The 23,751-nt window shown below is 42.7% G+C and overlaps 1 long non-coding RNA gene across 1 annotated transcript; it reads left to right on the top strand.

The window, feature by feature from the left end:
• The first annotated feature begins 210 nt into the window (after positions 1-210).
• Positions 211-1,211, top strand: LOC144327505 (uncharacterized). Its single transcript, XR_013392575.1, has 2 exons — positions 211-493; positions 580-1,211. It is a non-coding gene; the product is annotated as an uncharacterized LOC144327505 (long non-coding RNA).
• The last annotated feature ends 22,540 nt before the right edge of the window (positions 1,212-23,751 follow it).

The raw sequence follows: 23,751 nt of genomic DNA, 5'->3' as shown, positions 1-23,751 counted from the left end.
TGCCCACATCCCAAGTCTGGGAACCTCTGGGTTAATGGGAGGAGTGAAGCAATGGCAAGTTTGGTATGGGACGAATGCACCAATCCAGTGCTTCCGCTGGTGTGTTTGCACCACACTGACCTTGCCTCCCTCTACTTTCTGGTTAGCAAGAGTGATACAGGTAACAGAAGGTCAGGTGCATGTCATTCTCATGCATGAGCCAGGCGGCCGGCCGGCGGTTGGGAAGGAGGCAGGGCCGGTAGGCGGTGCGCCCGGCCCCGCCTTCTTGTCCTCGGGGATGCCGGGATGTTTACAGCCTTGACAGCGGCGGCACCAGGAGACGGAAGAGCGAGTGAGAGAGCGAGGAGGAGGAGGAGGGGGGAAAAGAGGGAGGCTGAGGGCTGCGCTCCTTCTCCACACAAAACCCTCACCCTCCCCTCCCACGTATTGCCGCGTCCCCACCTGAGGGAGATTTAAAAAATAACTGAAACCGACGCCTGCCCAGCCTTCTGAGGTCACTTGAAAGTGTTGTGATTTGAAACAATGGATGAGCAATCTCAAGGCATGCCAGGCCCTCCTGTTCCTCAATTTCAGCCACAGAAAGCCTTACGACCTGACATGGGCTACAATACTTTAGCAAACTTCCGAATAGAAAAGAAGATTGGCCGTGGACAGTTTAGTGAAGTTTACAGAGCCACGTGTTTGTTGGACGGTGTGCCAGTAGCTTTAAAAAAAGTGCAGATATTTGATTTAATGGATGCCAAAGCCCGTGCTGATTGCATCAAAGAAATAGATCTTCTTAAGCAATTGAACCATCCAAATGTAATCAAATACTATGCATCATTTATTGAAGACAATGAACTAAATATTGTACTGGAATTAGCAGATGCTGGAGACCTATCTAGAATGATCAAGATTAATAAAATACAGGAACAGTCAACCTGTTGGGACTTGTTGAACAAATCAGCGAAACTGTGTATATGTACACACACACCCAGAACCAAGCTCGCACTACAACCTATTCTATTGGCCACAACAGAATGCTTCTTTCAGACAGCAAGAAGGGACTCTGAAGGAAAGCCTGCACAAGCCCATGTGTGACCCTTTGTCAAAGTGCTTTTTACGAATGTATAAACAGTGAACACTCTTGGCATATTTCTGTGGAATTCCAGGTTGTTTCCACAAGCTACATTCATTTCTTCGTTTACCATAAAGCAACAAGGGTTTTCTGAGAGATTTTTGGAACCCTGAGTCATATTCTGATATCCTAATGAGGCACAAGATCATGCTTAACCTATTCCAGTGGAACAGAAATAAAGGTCTCAGGTGGTATCAGAGGTCTGCTTACTACCACCTATTTGGCTTTGTAGCAAAACAAACCCCAACCCAGTTTTGCCACCCTTCTTCTTCCTGTAATGTTTAGGGAAAGGAATGGGAACTATTTGGCTGTGCTGGAGTGAACATGACTGTTCTGTGCACTGAACTTTGAACAAGACCATGAGCATTTTAGGCTGGGAAGGAAGTTAGGAAGACCAATTGATTGCCATTTTCCCTAACCTGACCCTAGGAAAACCCTGGGGAAAAGTTATGAGCCAGTGTGGTGTAGTGGTTAGGAGCGGTAGTCACGTAATCTGGGCAACCGGGTTCGCGTCTCCGCTCCTCCACATGCAGCTGCTGGGTGACCTTGGGCCAGTCACACTTCTTTGAAGTCTCTCAGCCCCACTCACCTCACAGAGTGTTTGTTGTGGGGGAGGAAGGGAAAGGAGATTGTTAGCCGCTTTGAGACTCCTGAAGGGGAGTGAAAGGCGGGATATCAAATCCAAACTCCTCCTCTTCTTCTTCTTCTTCTTCTTCTTCTTCATCATTCCCCAGCAGCTGCTGGTGATAGCACAAGATATGGCGATAAATACCAACGTGGATGGCTTTACAGGGGAATTAGACAAATCCATGGAGTATCAGGTCACCAATGATTACTAGTCATGATGGTTACGTACTGCTTCCAGGATCAGAAGCATTCAGTTGCAGGGAAATGACCATGGGGCAGGGCTATTGTACTCATGCATTGAGCAAGGAAATATGTATACACACGCCAGATGCTGTCTTGAGGACATGAGTCCTTGCAGATCAGATCCAAGACCATCACGATAACATTGGTTCAAAACAATAGCAACATGGCACTATATAGCATGCTATAGGAGTGAAAATAGCATGCAACAACAGCATTGGATTAAAACCAACACACAAGCTCTTTGATGAATTCTGGTGGGTGACCAGATGACATGGACCTATCAACTACAGCCAAGATCAAGGCTGCAATCCCTATTACTCTTATCTCCATGGATGCCCTAGTATATATGGGCTCAGAGAATTAGGCTCAGAAAATGCATGCCTGAACATTATATTTATCCATGTAATTTAACTTTCCTTCTTCCATGGCTCTTCAAACATTAGGAACCGTGAAGTTTCGGTCTTGTCAAGTTTATAGATGATCTTTGATCTCTGTCGCAGTGAGTAATCATAATAATTACATTATAAAATGTAAAAGCTTGAATTAAGCAAATAATGTGTGCATTTTAGACTGGGTAGCTGCAATTTTGACATGTTCTGTTTGAATAATAATGTAATGATTTAATAATCAATTATTAAAAATATAAGCAAAATCTGCTGGCTGTTTAGGTACCAGATTTTCCTAGGGAAGAAAACAAAATAACTCTCCTCACAGTTCAGTGCAGAGCCATTTTTCAATTTATTTAGTATTATATTCTGTGCCATACCAAGATTCATTATACCAAAGATGGCATGCCCACTGTTCACAGCAGCTGCAGTGCATTAACCTAATGGATTGGAATTATGGGTTGCCGTAGGAATTGTCTGTTTTGTGCCAAATCCAAATGTAAACCCTACTGTGAAAAGTCTTGACACTATTAAATGAGATAAAATACAATGTGTGTAGAATGAGACAGAGGAAGAATATGGAAATGGAGGAAAGGGACGGCATATGGCTAATTTTAAAAAATAGTATAGGGTTACTCAAAGGAAGCTTTATACTTATCTGTAAATGGCAGGCTAAAATAAACACCAGCAGCTGAACTTATTGGACCAGGGAAGATTGTGACCAGAGAGGTTCATATGAGAGGTTTAAAGACAAAAATGTCCAGAAATGTCAATGACTATAAAATAAAACTATGGACAGAATGAAAAGACAGGAGGAACAGTGTAATGTAATATGTGGTCGAGCATTTGGAAGATAAAAGCTGATTGACCATGAACTGCTTGACCAAGTAGCAATAGCATAACAGGACTGCAAAAATATACATGGTTTAAAAGGAAAGTGTGGGTAGGGGAAAAGGGAACAGTATAGCAAATTTGTGTTTTAAAAGAAAGAAAACCTGTTGAAGATTTCTGGACAGAGGTTGAGATCTCTAAGCCATCTTCTGAGAAAGAGTGGTGATATAACCTGAAGCTGTTGGATCAATTCCATTCCTCAGTAAAAATCGTTTATAATGTTGGGAATTATATCTGTGTGACTGGGTAGATAATAGCTTCTACATTCACAGGCTCATAGATTTTTAAAGCCAGAAAGAGACATGATCATCTGGTCTGACCTGTATAGCACTGGCCTGGGAATTATATTCTGATTATTACCTCAAGTCCCATTCTACTAGAGTAGTGCAGCTAACAAAAAAGAAAGAGATACTTTTTCATTTAAAGATATTTACTAACTGGAGTGTTTATTGGCTATACTTTTGGCTCTTCTTAATGTCACATGGCTGATCTACCCACCCACCCAAAATATGGTGGCTCCTAGAAGTGAATTCTTTTGACCAGTAGAGGAAGCCATTTACCCCCAGTAATGTCTCAAGAAACAGCTCTACACCAACTTATAGAGCTATAAAATTGAATTAGACAAATTCATGAAGGGTGTAGCAATTGATGGCTTCTAGATATGATAGCTATACACTACTTCCAGGATCATGGGTGTCATGTCTTTATATATCAGTCACTGGTCAACAACAGCAACAGTGGACTACAGTGCTTGTGGGCTTCCCATGGGCACATGCTTGGTCACTCTGGGGAAATGGATGCTGGACTAGGCAAAACTTTGGTTTGATCCAGCAATTTTCTTCTGTATACCTGAAGGAACGTCTCCACCTCTGTTGTCCAGCCTGGGTACTGAGATCCAGTTCCAAAGGCCTTCTGGCAATTCCCTCACTGCGAGGTGTGAAGCTACAGGGAACTAGGCAGAGGACTTTCTTGGTAGTGGTGCCCACCCTGTGGAGTGCACTCTCAGCAGATGTCAAACAAATAAACAACTATTTGACTTTTAACAGACATATGAAAGGCAGCCCTGTTTAGGGAAGTTTTGAATGGTTGATGTTTTATTGTGTTTGTAATATTTTGTTGGGAGCCGCCTAGAGTGGTTGGGGCAACCTAGTCAGGTGGGCAGATAATAATAATAATAATAACAATAATAACAACAACAACAATAATAATGTAGTACAGTGGAACCCTGGGTTGCAGACATAATCTGTGATGGAGGACACCTGCAACCCACAGCTTTTGCATCCTGAAGCGCCGCCTCTGCGCTGGCGCCGGCACGATTTGGCGCTTCTGCACATGTGCGAGTGGCGAAACCCAGAAGTAACCCATTCCGGTACTTCCGGGTTTCCCGCAGTCCGTAACCCAAAAGCATGAACCTGAAGCATCTGTAACATGAGGTAGGACTGTAGTAGCTACTTTGCTGTTGCCTGAAAGGTGTTTGCATTGTGAGAGGTGGGGAAGCAACCTTTGGCCACTTCATCAGTAGTGGTAAATAAAGAAGGAAAGGTTTGTTTTAATGTCTAAGATTGCCCTAGCTGCTTGAATAGGGAGGTAATTTCTCTCCTACATGCTGCAATACAGCCTTCACCAGCCTGGTGCCCTCCAGATGTTGTAGATGTCATCCCAGCGATTTCTGAAGAGCACCAGGTTGGCAAATGCTTCTGCAGAAGATCTCTTTTGGCCTAATAGTTGAGCCTGGAATCAGATGCCCCTTCAGACCTCCTGGCAGATGAGCAGCACAGACCTCAGGAAAAATTACTGGCTAACTCAATTTCTGCATAGGATATGGTTGAACATTTCTAGGGTGGTTTTTTCTTCTTCTTCTCTGAAATTGTCACAGTGGCCTGATCTGCTTCTGAATATTAGACGGATTGAAATAAAGATCAACTGTGATTGCACCATGACCGTTGCCAACCTCAGAAGGAACAAACACAGGGAGGAACATTGGAATCTGGATATAGCACAGCGATCAAAAAATCTGAACATTTAATTAACCCTTTGCTCCCCTTCTTTTTGATACATGGGCGTGCAGGAGTTTAAGGTATTATGGGGACTGGTGTCTTCCAGGCAAGCAATATTGTCATGTAAAGCATTTGTTGATTTTCAGTGCGCAAACTAGGCTATTTTGAGATGCCTGAGCTTTATTGCAGGGCAGATTATTTGCCTTTGAATTTAAAATTCAGCGCACTCCAGGAGGGTAGGGAGCTCTGTGGTGCCATTTTATTTGAATCAAGATGATCATAGCTATTTCATTCTTTTGGGTACATTTTCCTTCCATTTTCACTACATATCTTTCAGCATCAGAAGCACAGATGCTTGCAAATGCTTTTGAAAAGCCTGCAGATCTGCTTTGTAGAAAAGGGGCTGGATGTGCTCTGCAGAGTCTGAAATCACAGCAATGTGACTTTATGTTATTGGTTTTATGGGTGGCACAGAAGGTGGTGAAATGATCAAAGTTGGTAGGTAATTCATATTTAGCTCCTCATCTATTTTCTTAGAGGGCTTCTGCAGCCAACAATGAAATCATCAGTAATTGTGCTTTCACACATCACAAAATCAGCCAAGTATGCAAAGGATGCACTAGGGAAAAAGCAGAAGTTCAATATACATGCTACAAGTATGTTTTGCATTCACTGTGAACCTGTTGCAGCTTTTTTGGCACTTTTTCATTCCAAAGAGCCAGGAGAACAGGTAGGGCTCTTGAAAAACTGGCAGCTGAATTCAGCCAGCTCCACATACAAAGTAGCTCAAAAGGAAGAAAAACATTTACTTTCCTTTTTATACAACCAGGTGTGTGTGTTTTTAATTAAAATTTTGAACAGCCCATATATTCACCCAGCCACAACTCCTGCCCCCCAACCTCACTCAATGCCTGTCCCCAAGCATCAGACCAAAGCTCCTTGTATTTGGAATTTTACTTATAAGTAAAGTTGGTTTATTCTGAGTTACATAGATAGTAGTTACAATAACCCACTTCCTCCTCCCCTCCAAAGACTAGAAGGTTTGGCTTTGTTATTAGAGCAAGCCAAGTTGGTTTGGAGTTTTCAATTGTTTCGAGTTATTTTAGAGTTATTTATGTGGTGCCTCCAGTCTCTCCTTGGGTGTGGAGCAGCGCTTCCCAAAGAAGTTGTTATTGACCCCTTGGAGTTGATGGGACAGCCCCCTGTAACACATGAAGCATTTGTTGAACAAATACACTTCTTTAGCCACCTGAATGCAATCTTTGGAAAAAACAAAACAACCTTACAAAGAAGCGTTAGCATTCAAACTCTTAGCCCGAAGTAGGAAAAGAGCAGCTTCTATTGGTTGTTTCACCCGCCCTTTTGTCTCCATCTGAAATTATCTTATTTCTATGCCTATATCCTATATAGTCCCTTGAAGTTAGACCTAGTAGTTTGGAGTGCTAGAATTGAGTGAATGATGATAACTTTTCTACTGAGCTTTTAGCAGCTATAAAATGCAATTTATGTTGTAGAGCGATGAAAGAAAACACTCAGGAATATCGACTTTTAATTATATTTGCCCCTACACCTCATTTTCCCCCATTTTCATGTAATTACTATAAATGCAGTAGGCATCAATTATCAATCGAAACATCTTTACCACTTGCACCATAATTACAATGCAATTTCATGTATTTATATTGTATCAGTACATATATTAAAATAAAATTAGATGTGTTTTCTTCTCTCCCTCTAAAATGAATGTTCAACCAACCACAATGTATTGTAGACACAAACGGGTTTGCTTCTTACATCTAGTTTATAGTATATTGAGGCCACAATAGAACAGCCTAATGGCTTCTTCAGGATTGTGGCCCTAGTGTGAAAAAACCCCCAATTAGATTATCGTATGAAGAGTAAACAGTATGAAATCCTATTTTCTGGCATGAATTCCTCATTCATATATTTGTAATACAAACTACCCAGATCCTATCTGTTTAATTTGGAAATGCCTAATCTAGGGCCCATTATTTATTCTGCCTTTGATATCATTAAAGAAACTTTCTAACTGCTGGTGGATCAAATAAACCTAATTGATTAAATGTTCACTTGAATTTATGAGTCTGATTAGGGAACAAATGTTTTGCATACAAATCATTTTGTACTGCTTGGGTTCATTTAGGAAGTCTCAGCGTGGCTTAGAAATGAACATGACATTTCAATATTGCACCACTTTCCTTGCATGTAGACAGCAAAAAGAATAAATAAATGAGTTTAGAAAATAGATTGCACTTTAATTCGGAAAATGTAAGCAACTCTATTCTGCTGCACTGTGCAATTTATCCACACTTTCCTTGGAGCTTCCAAAGGAATCTCAAAAGAGATCTAAGCTTCAGCTTAGGTGTATTGCAATAAGGGTGGCAGTTGATGGGGTTTGCATTCCTGCAGCAGGAGGACAACACCCACCACCTACAGCGTACGACAAGTGGGGAACAGTATAGGATCAGGTTAAGGACAAAACCAAATGGGACCTGCAAAAAATGTTGCCATGTAGGATGAATTGCAGTTGGGAACAATGCAGATCACAGGTGCAGGAAGTCTGGTCTCAATGGGGACCAGAGCAGAGGCCAGATAGTTTAGTCCAAAGGTTGGCAACCTGCAGCCCATGGGCCGCAAGCAGCCCACGGGGGCAGTTTAACTGGCACACGAGCTGCCCCTGAACCAAACTGCCTGCTTGGTGAGTCCCTGTGCGCTGCGCTAAACCAGCGCGGCGTGGGGACTCACTTCTGTGACGCCGGAAATCACATCTGCGCATGCCCAGATGCCGGAAATTGTGTGTGCACATGATCTGGCCCACAGAGAGATCTCCATGGGACTTGACCGGCTCAGGCAGGTAAAACCTTGCTGACCCTTGGTTTAATCCCTTCTACCTCACATACCTGGGTCCTATTCCAGACTGCCCCTAGATCAGGGAAATATTGAGCACAAAGTCAAAGCTGTGTGAGACACATTGTTGCTTGGTCCTCGAGCTTGAATGACATACAGGGGTTCTTCTGAATTAGATTGCAATCTGCACCTCACACCTTATCCCTCTGACATGTATTGCATCCTCCTCTAATGCAGTGTTTCCCAACCGGTGTTCCGCGGCACACTACTGTGCCGCGAGACGTTGCCTGGTGTGCCGTGGGAGGGAGGCGGGCGAGTCGCACGGCGTCTCGGCGTCGGGCGGCAGCGAGCCCAGGAAGCGGCCCAGCCGGCCGGGGTCGCCCGCCTGCAGCAGCGCCTCGCACCCGCACGAGACCTGCTCCGCCGAGAAGCGGGCGAGCGCGGAGGATCGGGCGCGGCGGAGGCCAGCCCCGCGCTTGGAGAGGACGCAGCAGCCGTCGCCAAACCCGATCCTCCTCCTCCTGCTCCGCCGCCGTCCTCTGGCTCTCGGCCGGGAGGAGCCTGCGGCGACGGGGCGGGCGCCGAAGTTGGCAGAAGTTGGCGCGCCTCCTCGGCAGCGCCTTCGTCCTCCTCCTCCTGCCTCTGCTCTCCTCCGGCGGCGGGGGCGCGCCGCCCTCCCCGGCCGGGGGGCTCGGCGGGGCCCGCGGGGAAGGAGGCCATGTTCGCGGCGCGCGGGATCGCGGCCCCCCTCGCCCGCCTCCGGCCCGCTCCCCTCCCCCTGCGCGCTGCCCTAGCCGTGTGGGTCTCCTCCCCCTGCGCCGCCGTCCCCTTTCCACATCCTAGGAGCCGCGGTCCGCCCACCGCCCCCGGGCCGCGGCGTGGCTCCCAGCCCGGGCTGGCCTCCGCCTCCTGGGACGCGCGCCCACCCCCGCGGCCCCCCAAACTTCGGAGCAACTCTCCAGACGCTTCTCCCCCGCCTCGGTCTCCCTCCTTTCCACTTCTCTTCCCCCCTTCCTTCCCTCTTTCTTTCTCTTTCTCTCCCACCCGCCTTTCCTTCTATTAACTTTCCTTTCCCCTCCCTTCGTCCTTCCTACTTTTACTCCTGGGCTCCTCCCCCCTTTGCGCAGCCACAAATCAATCTCTCTCTCTTTTTTCCCCTCTCTCTCTTCTTTGCTCAGACGCAAAAAAGCGCCGCTTTTTGGAAATCCGGACTGCTGTCCCCGCTGAAACGATACTTTAAAAAAGGAAGAACCCACTGGCTCTTATTTCTGTTTAAAGCAGTAGATCCCGAACTCTTTTGGCCCACTGCCCCCTTGGTTCCACATCCCCCAGTGTCCCCTATGCTTACTCTATAGAAAGCATTACAGGGGTTAACGCGGCTCGCTAAGGAAGATATTAATAGAATTCTGCATTTGGGGGGAGACCCTAACAGTCATCTACCATTACCTTCTATGCTGTTACTATTTTTTTATTTTTTTTTACATAAGTAAAAAGTGACCTTTCCCCATCTGGCATGGTGGTGTGCCTCAAGATTTTTTTCATGACACAAGTGTGCCTTTGCCCAAAAAAGGTTGGGAAACACTGCTCTAATGTCTGCCTCCACACTGGAGAAAGGAATAGCCTGATCCTGTTATTAATTCCCTTTGTTGCATTTAGAACATGCTTATGGAAACATTAGGAAATATGTAATGCAGTTAGAATGGTTAGATGTGAGACTAGTACTCTTAACTGGCATATCATTTCCAAAAAGTTGCATGGAAATCTTCAAAGCCACACATTGTCTCATTCCCTCCTCATCTCTCTGCTTCTATATGTGATACATCCCTGCCTTTGCTCCTCCAGGTCCCCTAAGTTCAGCCATCAAAGACTCTCCTGCTCAGAAAATGTGGTCTTTTCTACCTCGTTGGTCTATAAGTTTGGAAGAGCCTCACATACACTGTCATGTACATTTTTCTGTCTTAGAACTCTATTGTTTGATTTGTTTGATTTGCCACTCACGGTTGGAAACCTCATAATATGTTGTTCACCTTCAGGAACAAGCTCCTGTGGATTGTACCCTTTGAAAGGCCAGAGGCTTGTATACATATTTACATTTTCCAAGCTTATCTATATTCATTGGCATCAATGTTGACAATACAACTACTGTAGTCTAATGGCTAATAGAGGAAACTGTATGAACCAGTAAATCTATGGTACACATATTAAGTCTGCCAGAATTAGGTGGCGTTAGGCAGCTCACTTAGTCCAAACGTCCCACGTGGAATGCAAGGACAATATTACAGGATTATCATGTTGAGCTGCTGTCAGGATTACTGTGATAATATAGGTGAAGTAAAGAAATCTGAACATGTTAAAACACTACATAAATAACAAATATCACTGTATAATAATAGCTAAGGAACAGGATGGAAACAGCTAACCGTGCCAAACCTGAGTAGGAGTGGATAACCTGCGGCTGCCCAGATATTGCTGGACTATAAACCCCATAATCTTGACCATTGGCCATGCTGGGTGGGGCTGATGGAAACTGGAGTCCAGCAACACCTAGAGTGCCACAGGTTCTGTTATGTATTGAAGTTCTCACCCTGGCCACCAGGAGTATTGTGTATGTAGTTTTCACTCAGGTCCACGTCAGTTATTTTAGGCGGGAAACCCTGGGTTGTTGTTGCTACAATGTTTACAGCCGGCTGCCTATAAAAGCAGGCTGGCTGAGCTGTTTGCTGTTCAGTTCTGTTCCAGCTTACAAATAAAGAGCTGCTTTGGAAGAATTGCTGTGTCGTCTGATATGTTTGCCCACAACCTAACAGGTTCCTCATCCCTGCTATGTAAGTAATGAGAGGTCAAAGTCCATAACTAGTTATGGGATTAATATACTCACTTGAATCTAAACTGGGATCCAGAGAACCACAAATCTAATTCCGTATGCATGTGAAGGCTTTGGCCTACTATTACTCAGTAGCATCCTACATTTGAAAACAAGCTTTTGATACTGCACAGGCAGAGTGTCTGACTCCTATCTAAAAAAGAACCACAAAATTAAATGAGTATAATGCATTCAAATGTACTTCACACACATTTCCTCGGAAATCTTTGAAATAGCTCTGGTGGGGGAAGAAAATAATGTTTTGCTCATATTTGCTTCGGGAAAAACTAGATGTTTGTACAATTACTTAGCATGCAGCTATGCATCTTGTTTTTCCTTAAATAATTACAAGCCAGGCTAGACTTTATTCTAAGGCTCTTAGTCATACAAGGTGCTGGTGGTGGGGACAATCTCAGTCATGATGAAGGAGTGAAGGACTAAGCCTGCGTGTGGCCTTGCCATTAAGAACCAGGCTTCCCTGTGCCTAAGATTGCTTAAAGGAAAAACAAGACATGTAGCTGGATGCTGCAAACTTCTAGTTTGTCCTTTAGTGTTATTATTGTAAAAGTGATATTTGAACCTCGGTTCTAGCAGGAGGTACACAGAGCCACCAGTGTCTACCAGCCTTTGGGAGGGCACTGGAAACAGAGCTGGGCTGGAGCTGTTTGTGAAGAACCCCCATCCCACAGCTGAAAAGAAGCCCCACCAGCAGCAGTGATGTCAAGAGCCTGTTCATGAAGAAGCCATTTGGAGGAATGGCAAGATGCCAAAGAGTCATGGCCAACTTTTAGTTACCTTCCTCTCAGCCTCCAGATCTCATTTGGCAACACTTTCCATTCTTTCATTAACCTGTGGGGTGTTTTACTCCGGAGCCCTTGCAACTACCTAATAAACTAGAGAGCCTCTCATTTTCTGCACAGAAAAATAACTCAGCAATCTATCTGGTAGTCTCCTCAGTGTTGACTCGTTCCATTAGAAATTCCGCCTCAGATCCACTTCGCTGGCTATACACAGGCCTGTTGTCAAAGGCTGGCTCCGTCGTATATGAACCACTGCTGGTGGTGAGCGTGGGGCCTTGTGTAAATTGGACCGTCCTGACTGCTGATACTGGTCTGTCTCAACTCCTGAGAGTGTAAGACAAAGTTTGGAAAAAAGAACATTTAACCAATAGAAAAAGCTTGAAAGAAAAATATCTAATTTCAGACTTTCCACAAAATAGTCTTGTTCCTTCCCTCCATGCCACAGGCAGTGTAGCAAGGAATGAATGACAAAGCATTTTCTGTCAGGAAAAGGATAAGCTATGTGATGCATACAGACCACAAAGGGATCCCTGAACGCAGTTTTCACTCCAGCTCTGAAATAACTACCCCAATTAGTCTTTAAAATACATGTTTTAAAAATGTTGCTGTAAGATGCAATATGGTTCAGAATCAGACAATTATTTATTAACCTATTTGCTTTCCACAGTCTTTTTTTTCTTTTGACTTTCTTGCTGATTTAAAATACGTGTTTTATTTTGTTTTAAAACCAAGACCCAGTAGGTGTTGTAGGTCTACTCTCATCAGTTGCTGTTACGACAGCAACAAGGAATAGCTTTATTGCCAGGGAAGGAAAGTGTGGCAGTTTCCAAATGCAACCTTTAATTATTTTTGTCAGTTCATATTGTATTTTATTCTGGGATTGGGAAGCATCTACTTCTCTCGCAGCTCATAATTAAGGAAGAAATGGCTTCTCTATTCCAGAAACAATGATAACAGACTAGAAACAGCATCCGTTCCATATTATAATTGTAATCTTGGGGAAAACAGTGTTTGTAAGTCCAGAAAATTATCTTTCCACACAAGCCAGTGTGTTTATTTTCTGAATATGAACCTTTTGGCAGTTTTTAATCTTCAGCAGTGAAGCAGAACAAGAATAAAAATCTGATATAAAACCTTTTCTTTTAAAAAAAAACCCTCTACCTTTCCACCTCTCTTTTGAATAGAACAATCCTCCTTAAGTGACTTTCCAAACATTTTATTTGTAAATTTAATAACAATATAAGGCTAAAATCCTATACACATTTACCTGAGAGTAAGTCCTGCATAACTCAGTGGGGCATACTGTAAATATGCAAAAATAGCTCACATTTTTTACCTCTGGGCTGGAGCATGGATTATATTTACCATAATCTTTCATAGTGGTCTCGACATGGTGAGCAATTCCTATCCTAATTCAAGTGCATGGAATTATAAATCAGGTTGCTGCTTTCATATTATGAAACTCGATCCTCCATGGCTTTTCCGCAAGGAAAGTGATGCTACATGGTTTGGACAGGATTTGCCACAGGGAATCTATTTTTAGTGATATCCCCATGATGAATGCAATCTGTGTTTTGGATTTCATTCTTTCTCCATGAGGAAGATCCATAATGTTCTCTTTTTTGCAGATCGGATACTGAAATTGTGAGAAAATTGCTCTCTAGTCTCCAGGGGAGCCTGGACAGGGATTCCACTGAATGCCCTCCTGATTCTGATATGTCAGAACATTCAGACATGTCTGACACAAGGAAACTGAATTGAGTACATGGGGGAATCAGTATTCAAAACTAATGTCCAGTGGCAGGCAAATGGTTTTTCTGCTTAGATACATATGGGAGGGACTTCACTGCCATAGCTAGACTTTTGGATTGTCCAGAGAACAGGAGAAAGACAAAAATGATTCTGTAATTCAAGGAAGTGTACAATCTTTGTAGGACCAAAAAGAGTGTGTGGCTTTGAGATTTTGAGGAGATTTTGTTTTTTAATTGCTTGACATTTTCAATGGCAAAACTGTGCCCTAGTGGACCAGCCTCCACTGACCATGGGCCTGTTCCAGCTCTGAATAAGCTAGAATGCATGTGAGAGATCACTGTCTGAATGTGTCTTCACAAAAAAATAATTCCCACTTGACTTGAGGCTCTTTCTCCCTGGTGTGCAGGATAATTCTCACTACTTGGTGTTGCAGATTACTGCCTGTTAGTTTCTGCTCCTCATCAATATAAAAAATAATAAAGCAACCTACCTCATAAAATTGTGATGAGCACAAGCAAGCTAAAGGTTTTAAAGGACGATACATGAACATGTTTCAAAAGTGAAAGATTAATAATAACAGTACCCTTATTATAGTCAAACAAGAGCCTAATTAAATCTGTTTGAGAAGACTTTGTTTCTCTTACATAATGGTATGCTTATAACTCTAAAATGATGGATGCCTTTTTCAGCTAGTCTCACTTTTATGCTAATTGATGGATGCTGCAAGTAGAAGGGAAATCTTAATCAGGTCAAACACTTTTTTGTTTTTTTACAAAAACAACAACACAACAACAACAACCAACAAACCCAACCAAAGTGGCAAATAATAGCCTGGAAGCAATTTCCACAGGGAGCACAGGGACTTCCTATTGTAAAGATAAACACACATTGTTAATGTGTGAACATATGCCTCTGAAACTGCAAAAGCCTAGCATTTTTGGCAGTAGCAGTTGTTCTATTGAAGGCCTTTAAAAAGAGGATTTGCCAAATGCTCTGTTCTTGAGGATTTATTACATTTTTAATTTTCAGAGAAAATAATTCAACATAGGCAAGGCACATCTGATTTATTATAGTTTGCCAATAGATTAGCTGCTGAAAACCCTGAATGTGTGCAATACCTAAAACCAAATAGAAAATATCACCTGAAAGGAAAATCTTCCAACAGAACCAGAAGACTTGAAGACCTTGCCGTGGCTCAAGGATTGCTGTCCATGGTACTGACCAACCACACTTGTTCCAGTAATACCACAGCCTGATTTTAAATGAGATGCTGCTAGGTACTCAAGTAAACACATCGTATTTCTGAGCCTTATCTGAAATGTCACAAAATTTCACATTCATCCTTCAAAGTCCTGTGTTATGAGCTCAGAGTGACTGAACTGATTCATTAGCTTTTGGATGCCCTGGGGTAAAAGTTGGTTAGTGTCACTTTATCCTGATTGAAGGCATATGCCCTCTTAAGAATAAAATGTAAGACGTGGAACAATACAGCAAATACAAAATATAACCAAGCTGAAATAACTGTTTAAATATTCACATAATACAGGTGTACTGTGGGATTTTCTTTTACCTCCCTACCTAATTAGTACTATGGGGGAACTGAGGTGAAGAGGCGATACTGGAAATGGTTCTGCTTCAGAACTTCAGCTTCTTTTAATGGATGCATTGCATTGTTTTCCTGTGGTTTCCCTTAGGTATGTATATTATAACACATGACTGCACTGGCAAATACCCTTTAGCCACAGTGTCAGTTCTTCTGTGTATTCTAGAGACCAGATGCCTAACTCATTTACTCACATATTTTCTGGGGCCTATAAATCATATGTGCAGTACCAACTCTCACTGTATCTGGGATCTCTCAGTGTTCCTAACTTTTATAGTGCTGGTCCATTGGCCTGCTGTTGGCTCTTCCTGTTTCTGCACAGGAAATGCCAGCAGGAACCAAGGAATTCTGGGACATGTTGCTGTTGAGAGCACATGTCACATAGTTTGGCACACTTTCCCCTCTCTCCTCCTCTTTGCACCTGCTAAATCTGTCCTAGGGATTCCCTCAGCCTTCTGGAGCAGGGGGAGGGAAATTCCCATTGCACAGGCAGAAGTCCTTGCACTGATAAGTCCCTGACTTAGTGCTACATTGCATACAAACCAAATGTCAACAAATTCCTTATCACATAGGTAATGATCCCTGACTTCCTCTAATAAGTTATTTGCATTGAAATCATCATCATCACCATCATCATCATCAACAACAACATCCTGGTTTTGCTGAAACAGAAATCCCAAAAATGTGTGTATGCTCATATAAACTGCTGTATTGTTTATCATGAAATCTATCCTTTTGTCTCTAGAGTTTATAAGGTTCAGAGTTTCCTGAATTAGCCTCGTCATGCATGCTTTCAAATGATTATCATAACCTGGAGGCTGGCTTAGTTTTACATCTGCCATTAGAACCCTGCTGCACAAAACCGATTATTTCCACTGCTGAACTTGTAGGAACCAAGGAAGCTCTTGTTGTAGTGCCAGCTTTTTATTATAACCTTCTGATCACAATTCCTGCCTCATGAACTGGGTTTGATTTTCCATGCATTTTATATACTGGAAGCTTGAATGAGAAGGGTGAGGAGATGGGCTGTTAAGCACTGTCATTTTGCTATTTGTATGTCATAATAAAATTGACTTTAGACATATTTCTCTCGGAAGATGCTGCCCTCCAAAGCATTTAAAGAGCACATCTACAGATGAAATATAGCAGAAGAAAAAGAACGGCATTCCAGTAATAAACTGCTGGATCTACCATCTGTCAAATACATAGAGATAATGGACTTTATTGCTAATGTAGGCCCTGGCCTTAATTTGCTTTTTATGGATGTCAAAAAATGCATTCGGAAGAAGTAGGCATCACTGAGAGAGGGGCTAAACATCATGGTTGTCATGGCAGTTTGTATGCATAAGATAAATTCTGTGCATACACCCTTGGATATATGGTGTATAGAGATGGGTGGCTCACTCTATTTTCAGGCCATGTCACTGTCACTTGCGTCTATTTCATAATTTTAAAACTGCGCTGAAAACTGTATTATAAAGGTAAAGGCTAAAGAAAATATATTTTGATTGTGGATTTGTGTTCTCTGGTAACTCTCGTTTTCTGGGGATCTCCTAGATATTGCAGGTTTATCAAGACAAAAGAGATCTTGCATATTTATCCAGCAGTGTCCCATGCTTAGGTGGGGCACCCTGGGTGTGATGGACCAGACCCATGGTTATCCAAGGTTCTGAACAATGGAAGGGATGTAAGCAGTAGGGTCTTGCCTGATACACTTGACTATTAAGCTAAGTTAGGCACAGTGTGCTTCATGCCCAGTTCTCTATAGATGCCAGGCCTAGGAATTGGGCTTCTTATGGGCTAGCTTTGCTTGGTGGAACTGGTGGAACCAGGACACTCCAGCCAGAGTACTTAGCTTTGTCCCATTAGTTTTCAGGTTTCTTGCTGTAATAATATGTATGCATATCTGCAGATGGTAATCAGACTAAGTTAATTAGTTTATGCAAGCTTATTGTGAAATGTATTCTTTAATATACTTTATAAAGGTTTAGCCCTGTGCTTGTTGCTCAGAAGTGGGCTAGTTAGGAGTGTTGATTCTTGCTGTACATGAATAAAATGTGTGGTTTCATTCACTCAAAAGTGTGCTTTTTGCCTCCTAGAAAAGAACAGCTGCCTTTTGGCAGAACACATGCTTTGAACTAAACTGAAAATGTTGGGGTTGTGTTGGCATGAAATGTTTTAATTTACAGTACTTATAGTCTGATCTTTGGGGATGAAGAAGAGTAAGAGGGTGGGCTCTCTTACTCACTGGAGTAGAGATATTTTCCTGTTTGACCTAATGTCATATTGGGCTGCATAGTCCTCTGAGATTCATCCTGTCTATTAAGAAAATTCTTCTGAGTATACCTGTATAGAACTACACTGTAAGTAATAAAAAAAAGGTTATAATTGCCCTAGATACATGGGAACACAGCCCAAATCTCACATTCAGTAATTTATCAGTAATTTATTTATCTTCAGTCTATCTTTACAAAGCAGGGAACTGCTCATTTGCCATTACATTGCCATTAGATGTGAATAAGGCATGCAGAAGGCAACATTCCAAGGAATCTAAGTGTGAGTGCCAGAGAATTCAGTAGAGAGAAATATTAAGCTGTGCAATCTGTTCATCTTAAAATGTGAAGATCTGGATAGGGTTGAACCTTTCGAGCTTCAGGCATAGCATCCTAACACACTCTATAGTTTGTTCAGGACAAATTGTAATGGGGACACAAATTGTCAAATCAGACTTGATTAATGGTACTCATACAATGGTTGTATATTTGCTTCTGTGATAACAGAGCAATGTGTAGACCATAAATTGCCACTGGTAATGAACTATTTGCTCTGTACACAAGGGGGAAGGGAATCATTATTTTCTTGTTTAGTGCTTTATTAATAGAGACAAAAAATTAAAGTAAATGTGAGAAACTAAGGAACAAGAGAGGCAACAGCTTATACGCTCTTTTAAGAGAAAATAAAAATAAAATAAAATGATATTTGGTATCTTACTTAATTTATACTTCAGTGACTCAGTGAATTGCAGTTCAGCTTGTTTGGTTTTATAGAGTCACACATCAGGCTAGGCTGAGTTGAATAGACACAGCCAAGATTAATTTTATTTGTGTAGAAAACAAAGAGAGGACCACATAAATGGGATTTCAGAGTGTGTCTGTGACTTAGATTGCAAGATAAGTATGATGAAGGAAGGAAAGTTACCATCTCATTGTCTCCCACCTCCTATCCTCATGCAAAGCCTCTCTGTAGGGATGAGGGGCTCTCTTTAGAAATGTGGGTGTCACAAATCCCAGGCTAGCTGTCTAGTGAAATCAGAGACGTAGAGAGATTCTGCTAGTTATTTTATTTAAATTAACAGAATACAGAGAGAGACCATGGATTATGCTCTCCTAAGTCTTGAGACATTGCTCAGAGTGCCTGCTCCACTCCCCTTGCTACATTTCCTAGTTTCCAAACCCCTCCTTACTGCCTATGGTGGCCAGCAACAGAATCTTTCAGTCTCTGTTTGGCCTTATGCTCTATGACAGGGGTAGGCAAACTAAGGCCTGGGGGCAGATGTGGCCCAATCGCCTTCTCAATCCGGCCTGCGGATGGTCCGGGAATCAGCGTGTTTTTACATGAGTAGAAAGTGTCCTTTTATTTAAAATGCATCTATGGGTTATTTGTGGAGCCTGCCTGATGTTTTTACATGGGTAGAATGTGTGCTTTTATTTAAAATGCATCTCTGGGTTATTTTGTTCATCCCCCCCCCTCCAAAATATAGTCCAGCCCACCACATGGTCTGAGGGACAGTGGACCAGTCCCTTGCTGGAAAAGTTTGCTGACCGCTGCTCTAAGATGTGAAGGGATCACTTGGTCCTTGGAGAAGGAGGAGGTTCTACCAGGCTTTCAAACGATGTAGTTTCCACTTCTGAGTCCTGTCTCTGTTCAGGACTAGAACACCTGCTAGCTTGCTCCTGTTCCTCATCCCCCATCATTTCCCAGCTCTTTGCTGCTTCTTCTGGGATGTATCCTGTTCACCACCACCATGAATCTGTGTCCATACTATTGCCATCTTCCTCCTGCCCAGACACATCTTGAAGTGGAAGTCTCTACCACTCCTCCCCATTGGCCCCGTCACTGACATCAGGATTAGTGTCAGGGGATTTCTGGAAAAGATGAGAAACTTTCTTTCTGGGAATGTCCTTTAACTTATAAGGTCCAATTTTGGACAATTTATCCATTCCCTAGAAGCCCTCTCTTACACACACAAATGATAAAATGATCATGGAGGGCTTCCAGAGAGGCTTTTCAGAGAGTGTGGGATGCTGTGGATAGAAGAAGGGATGAAAAACTTCCCTTCTTGAGCTTCTTTATGCTAGGATCCAAGGTAACATCAGCAAATGTGCCTTAGGCTATGTTCAAACACATCCTTACTTGGGAATAGCCCTAATTGAACTAGCCTGGACTTGCATCTGAGTAAAGATGCACAGAATATAGCTGAATGTCACCTATAAATGATTTACACTGAAATAGTTGAGTGTCAGTGGACCTCAACAAGGCTAGAATGGATAAAAGAAACAAAATTGGCTGAAAACCAACAATTCAGCCTTAACTGATTTGTGGTCCAGAGAGAGTCACAAAAACTCTGCATTCGGTGATTATGTCACATAATATGATATACGCCATGACGTGAAACATACTCATGCAGCACAACCGGCCTGTGTGACATGCCTTTAGTCGCTGGACTCATCCTAAGTTGTTGAAGTTCAGAGGCTCCATTAAAAACCAGTCTACCCTTCTACTCAACTATGATTAGTTATTTTATACCACTTTCAACAGAGCTATTGCTCTTTATTATACCATACCTGAGAGCTAGGTCACATCCACACTATACAGTCAAGCACTCTTAAACCACTTTGGCTGTCATAGCTTCCCCCAAAGAACCCTGAGAACTGTAGTGTGGTCAACTGTGTTGACAATTTTTGGCACCTTTAAAAAACTACAGTTGCCAGGATTCTCCATGACTGTTAAAGCAGTACAGTACAAGAATCCTTTAAATGTATGGTGTGGGTGGGACTTTAATCTACACATTACACAGTGTCTTTGGAGACATATGGATGCCAACACAGAGTGAGGTGATAAAGACAGATGGTGGTTGAATTCTGGCCATTTCAGACTGCAGGAGGAGACTGCATGTTAAAAATGTAAGATATCAACAAACCTCTCTAAAATATCAACAACACTCTGTCTGCAATAAGAACACAAGAGAAAAGCATTTAGCATACACCTCTCCTGAGGTGCTACTTTGCTACATCTGAGGAGCTTTTTACATCAGATAATATCCAGGAGTATAAGCTCCATCTGTAGTCTGAAAAGATACAGTCCAGAATTCTACCACCTCATGCTGTACAATATATAGATTGGCTCCAGGATTCACAGACTATAATGTGCATTCAAATCCCAAAGCAATCACACCTATATAGTAATACATGGTTTGGAGGAATTGAAGGAGGAAAGTGTCCCTTGACTTCAGGGATGAAAATTGTCTAGTGTTAATTAATGTATAAACATAGCCTTACAACTTTGAGAGCTTTCAGTGTAAACCTGTGATAACATTTCTTGAACTCTGGTGTTTTCATGCTGATCAAGATCGTACACCTAATCTGAACAAATTGCTCAGTGTGTGCTTTATTTATGCCCCTGCAAAATTGTTAAGTGAGGTGCTGATGTCTAATGCTTACCATAAACCAAGCTAAAATGTCAAATCCATTCCAGCTGCCAGAAGTGGATTCCTGCTGCTTGATGACAGATTATACTACACTCTCTAGACTTCCACAAAATTAAAAGCGTTTTTCTACTATCCAAACGCACCTGGCCATTACCATAAAAATGATGCTTTCAGAGTGTGAAACCAAGAGAAACTTTGATTTGGCACAGCAGCAGCTTTTTTGATACACAAAGGAACTCTCCTGCTCAAATATCACGAATGTCAGAGTCCCTTATACAAACCAGCAGATTGGTTTAACTTTTGCTGTTATCGTTCAGCTGCTGGTTCAGTTCCACATGCTTGTGTCCAGGCTGCCACAGTAAAGCAGAACCTACGAGGCAACCAGATTTTCTGTTTATGAGACAGGTGGCTCTAGAAATTTTCATCTGAAATAAGGGGGTAAATATACTGAGTGAGTAACTGATCATTGTACATTTAGATTGCTTCTTACTGTATTTCATCCTCTCTGTTTTATCCATTCCAGCATCTTAGTAGGACTCAACATCTGCTGCTGAACAAATGCTAGGAGAAACTTGGAGCCGGCTGTTGTTTTATCTACTGCTTTTTCTGAATGGTTTGTTTTATTCACTCCCTGTCTCTCCAGATTCCTCTGCCTTTTCTCCCTCTCTATCTCCAAATCTCCACTCTCCTGCCTTGAATAAAAGGTAAAGGTACCCCAGCCCGTACGGGCCAGTCTTGACAGACTCTAGGGTTGTGCGCCCATCTCACTCAAGAGGCCCGGGGCCAGCGCTGTCCAGAGACACTTCCGGGTCACGTGGCCAGCGTGACATCGCTGCTCTGGCGAGCCAGAGCCGCACACGGAAACGCCGTTTACCTTCCCACTAGTAAGCGGTCCCTATTTATCTACTTGCACCCAGGAGTGAATACCTTCAGCCAAAACCCCATGTCAGGCATTTCCCCAGATGTAACTGACAAGTGGAGAGCAGGACTCCTTGTCCCGCCCCTCTTGGTAAACTTATAGGTCGGAAGATGGGATTGAATCCTGCAGGAACATGCAGCCAAGTCAGTAGGCTTTCACCCTCCATCAGTTAATGTGTGGTTCTACAATCCTGCTCAGTTTGGCATGCACCAGCCCCCGCCCCCCGGTTGAAATGAAGATTTTCCTCCTCATTTTAGCAAGGGATGCCAGTACAAACCCCTGCCTGATTCAGGATGGGATTTGTATAAGAATATTGTTAAAACAGAGTGTTCCCAATCAACCCAAAGCTGCCCTTTGAACCTCTGAAAACCAAAAGTTCAAACAGTAGCACATGGCTGCTTGAAAGCCCGTTGCAAATCTGGATATGACTTCAGCCTCATCTCATAATCACAGCTCCTACATATGGGCCTTCTGACTCTGCTATGTCCCAAGGTGTTTGTTACCTCTTCTCTCTCCTAGTGTGAAAGTCCTCACTGCTGGAAAAACAATAAAACCCTCTTGCTTCACCCAACTATAAGACTGATCAGATTTTCAACTTTCTAGTGATTTTGCTTTTTGCTTTACTACTTCAGGAAATAAGAGCAGAGATTTCTCACATTTTTAGTATTTGTATATGTTCTGTTTAGAGACTTGGGCTTGAATCTTAAGCAATGCCCCACAAGCAGCTAGACACCTTTTGTCTGTGGAGGAAACTGAGATCCAGTGAAGGCTTTGGATGAAATACAGGGGCAGGGCATCAATTTTTTTTTGCTGATTTCCCCAACCCTGTGCTGCCTCTCATGCTGCCTGGAGTTCTGCTAAAGGGATGCTTCTGCCAGTGAAAAGAGGAGTTATGCCATTTTTTCTCTCACCCCTTGCAGGCTCTGTGCCCTTTGATATCTGCTCAGGACATTTGAGGGGCTTGGGTGGGTTGAGGGACCCTTCACTCACAGAACATTCTTTCCAGATAAACCACAGTGAGGATCCTGAGCCTTCAGATCCAAACACATACACATTTACCTGGAAGTAAGTCCTCTTGAACTCAGTGAGTCTTACTTCTGAGTAGCACTGGCTGAGGAAGAGGAGGCGGGGGGAGCGCACCGCCCCGGGCACCATGATCCCAGTGGGGTGCCATCGTGGCTGCCCCCCCTGTGCTGGGCACCACGCCCCCATGGGCGGCGTGCCACACCCCTGAGATGCCCGTCCGCCACGCCCCCGCATGCTCTCCGCCCCAAGTGCTGAGTAGGCATAGCTAGAATGATGCTGTAAAAGAGAAATAGGAAATGTGGGCAGTCATCACTTTTGGGAGCCCTGGAATATTTTCCAATCATTCGCTTTTTAAAACAGACTTTGGCAAATGCTTTTGCAGAGTTCCAAGAGGTGCAGGTCTCATCGCCTATCACATTCAAAACATGCACTTGATTTATTTCATTATCTGATGTAATTGATATGTAAAAATAAAAGCTCCATATGAGTCCAAGTAGTGAGAAGTAATATGACTAAACTTCCATTTATATAAAACTTGATTGCATCATTTATCTAATATTTGCTCGAGTTCCTACACTAATATAGTCACTTTTGTGCCAACACTTATTATGGTCTCATTTTTCAGATATGTTGTCAGGAGGAAATTAAAAAGGGTCTTTTCTAAAGGTTAGTTAATTACAGGCAGTAAATTCTGTTATGCAGACACAGACTCCCAAATGATTTAATTTTCAAATAAAGCACACCAGGCTAGTATATTAAAGCTTACCTTTTGTTTTCAGTGTTAAATTACCAGTGAAATTAAAGGTGACAGAACAAGAAAGGAAGCCTTCAAATGCATTGATGTGTTTGGATGAAAATGTAATGGAGTGTACTATATCTTGCTTCCTTACATATAAGATCTAGGCATTCAAGAGTGCAAAGGAAGCTAATGTTGTGTAACGTGTTTATCATT

The sequence above is a fragment of the Podarcis muralis genome, chromosome 4, assembly GCF_964188315.1.
Source record: "Podarcis muralis chromosome 4, rPodMur119.hap1.1, whole genome shotgun sequence".
NCBI lineage: Eukaryota > Metazoa > Chordata > Lepidosauria > Squamata > Lacertidae > Podarcis > Podarcis muralis.
This window is presented reverse-complemented; position numbering and strand designations above follow the sequence as displayed.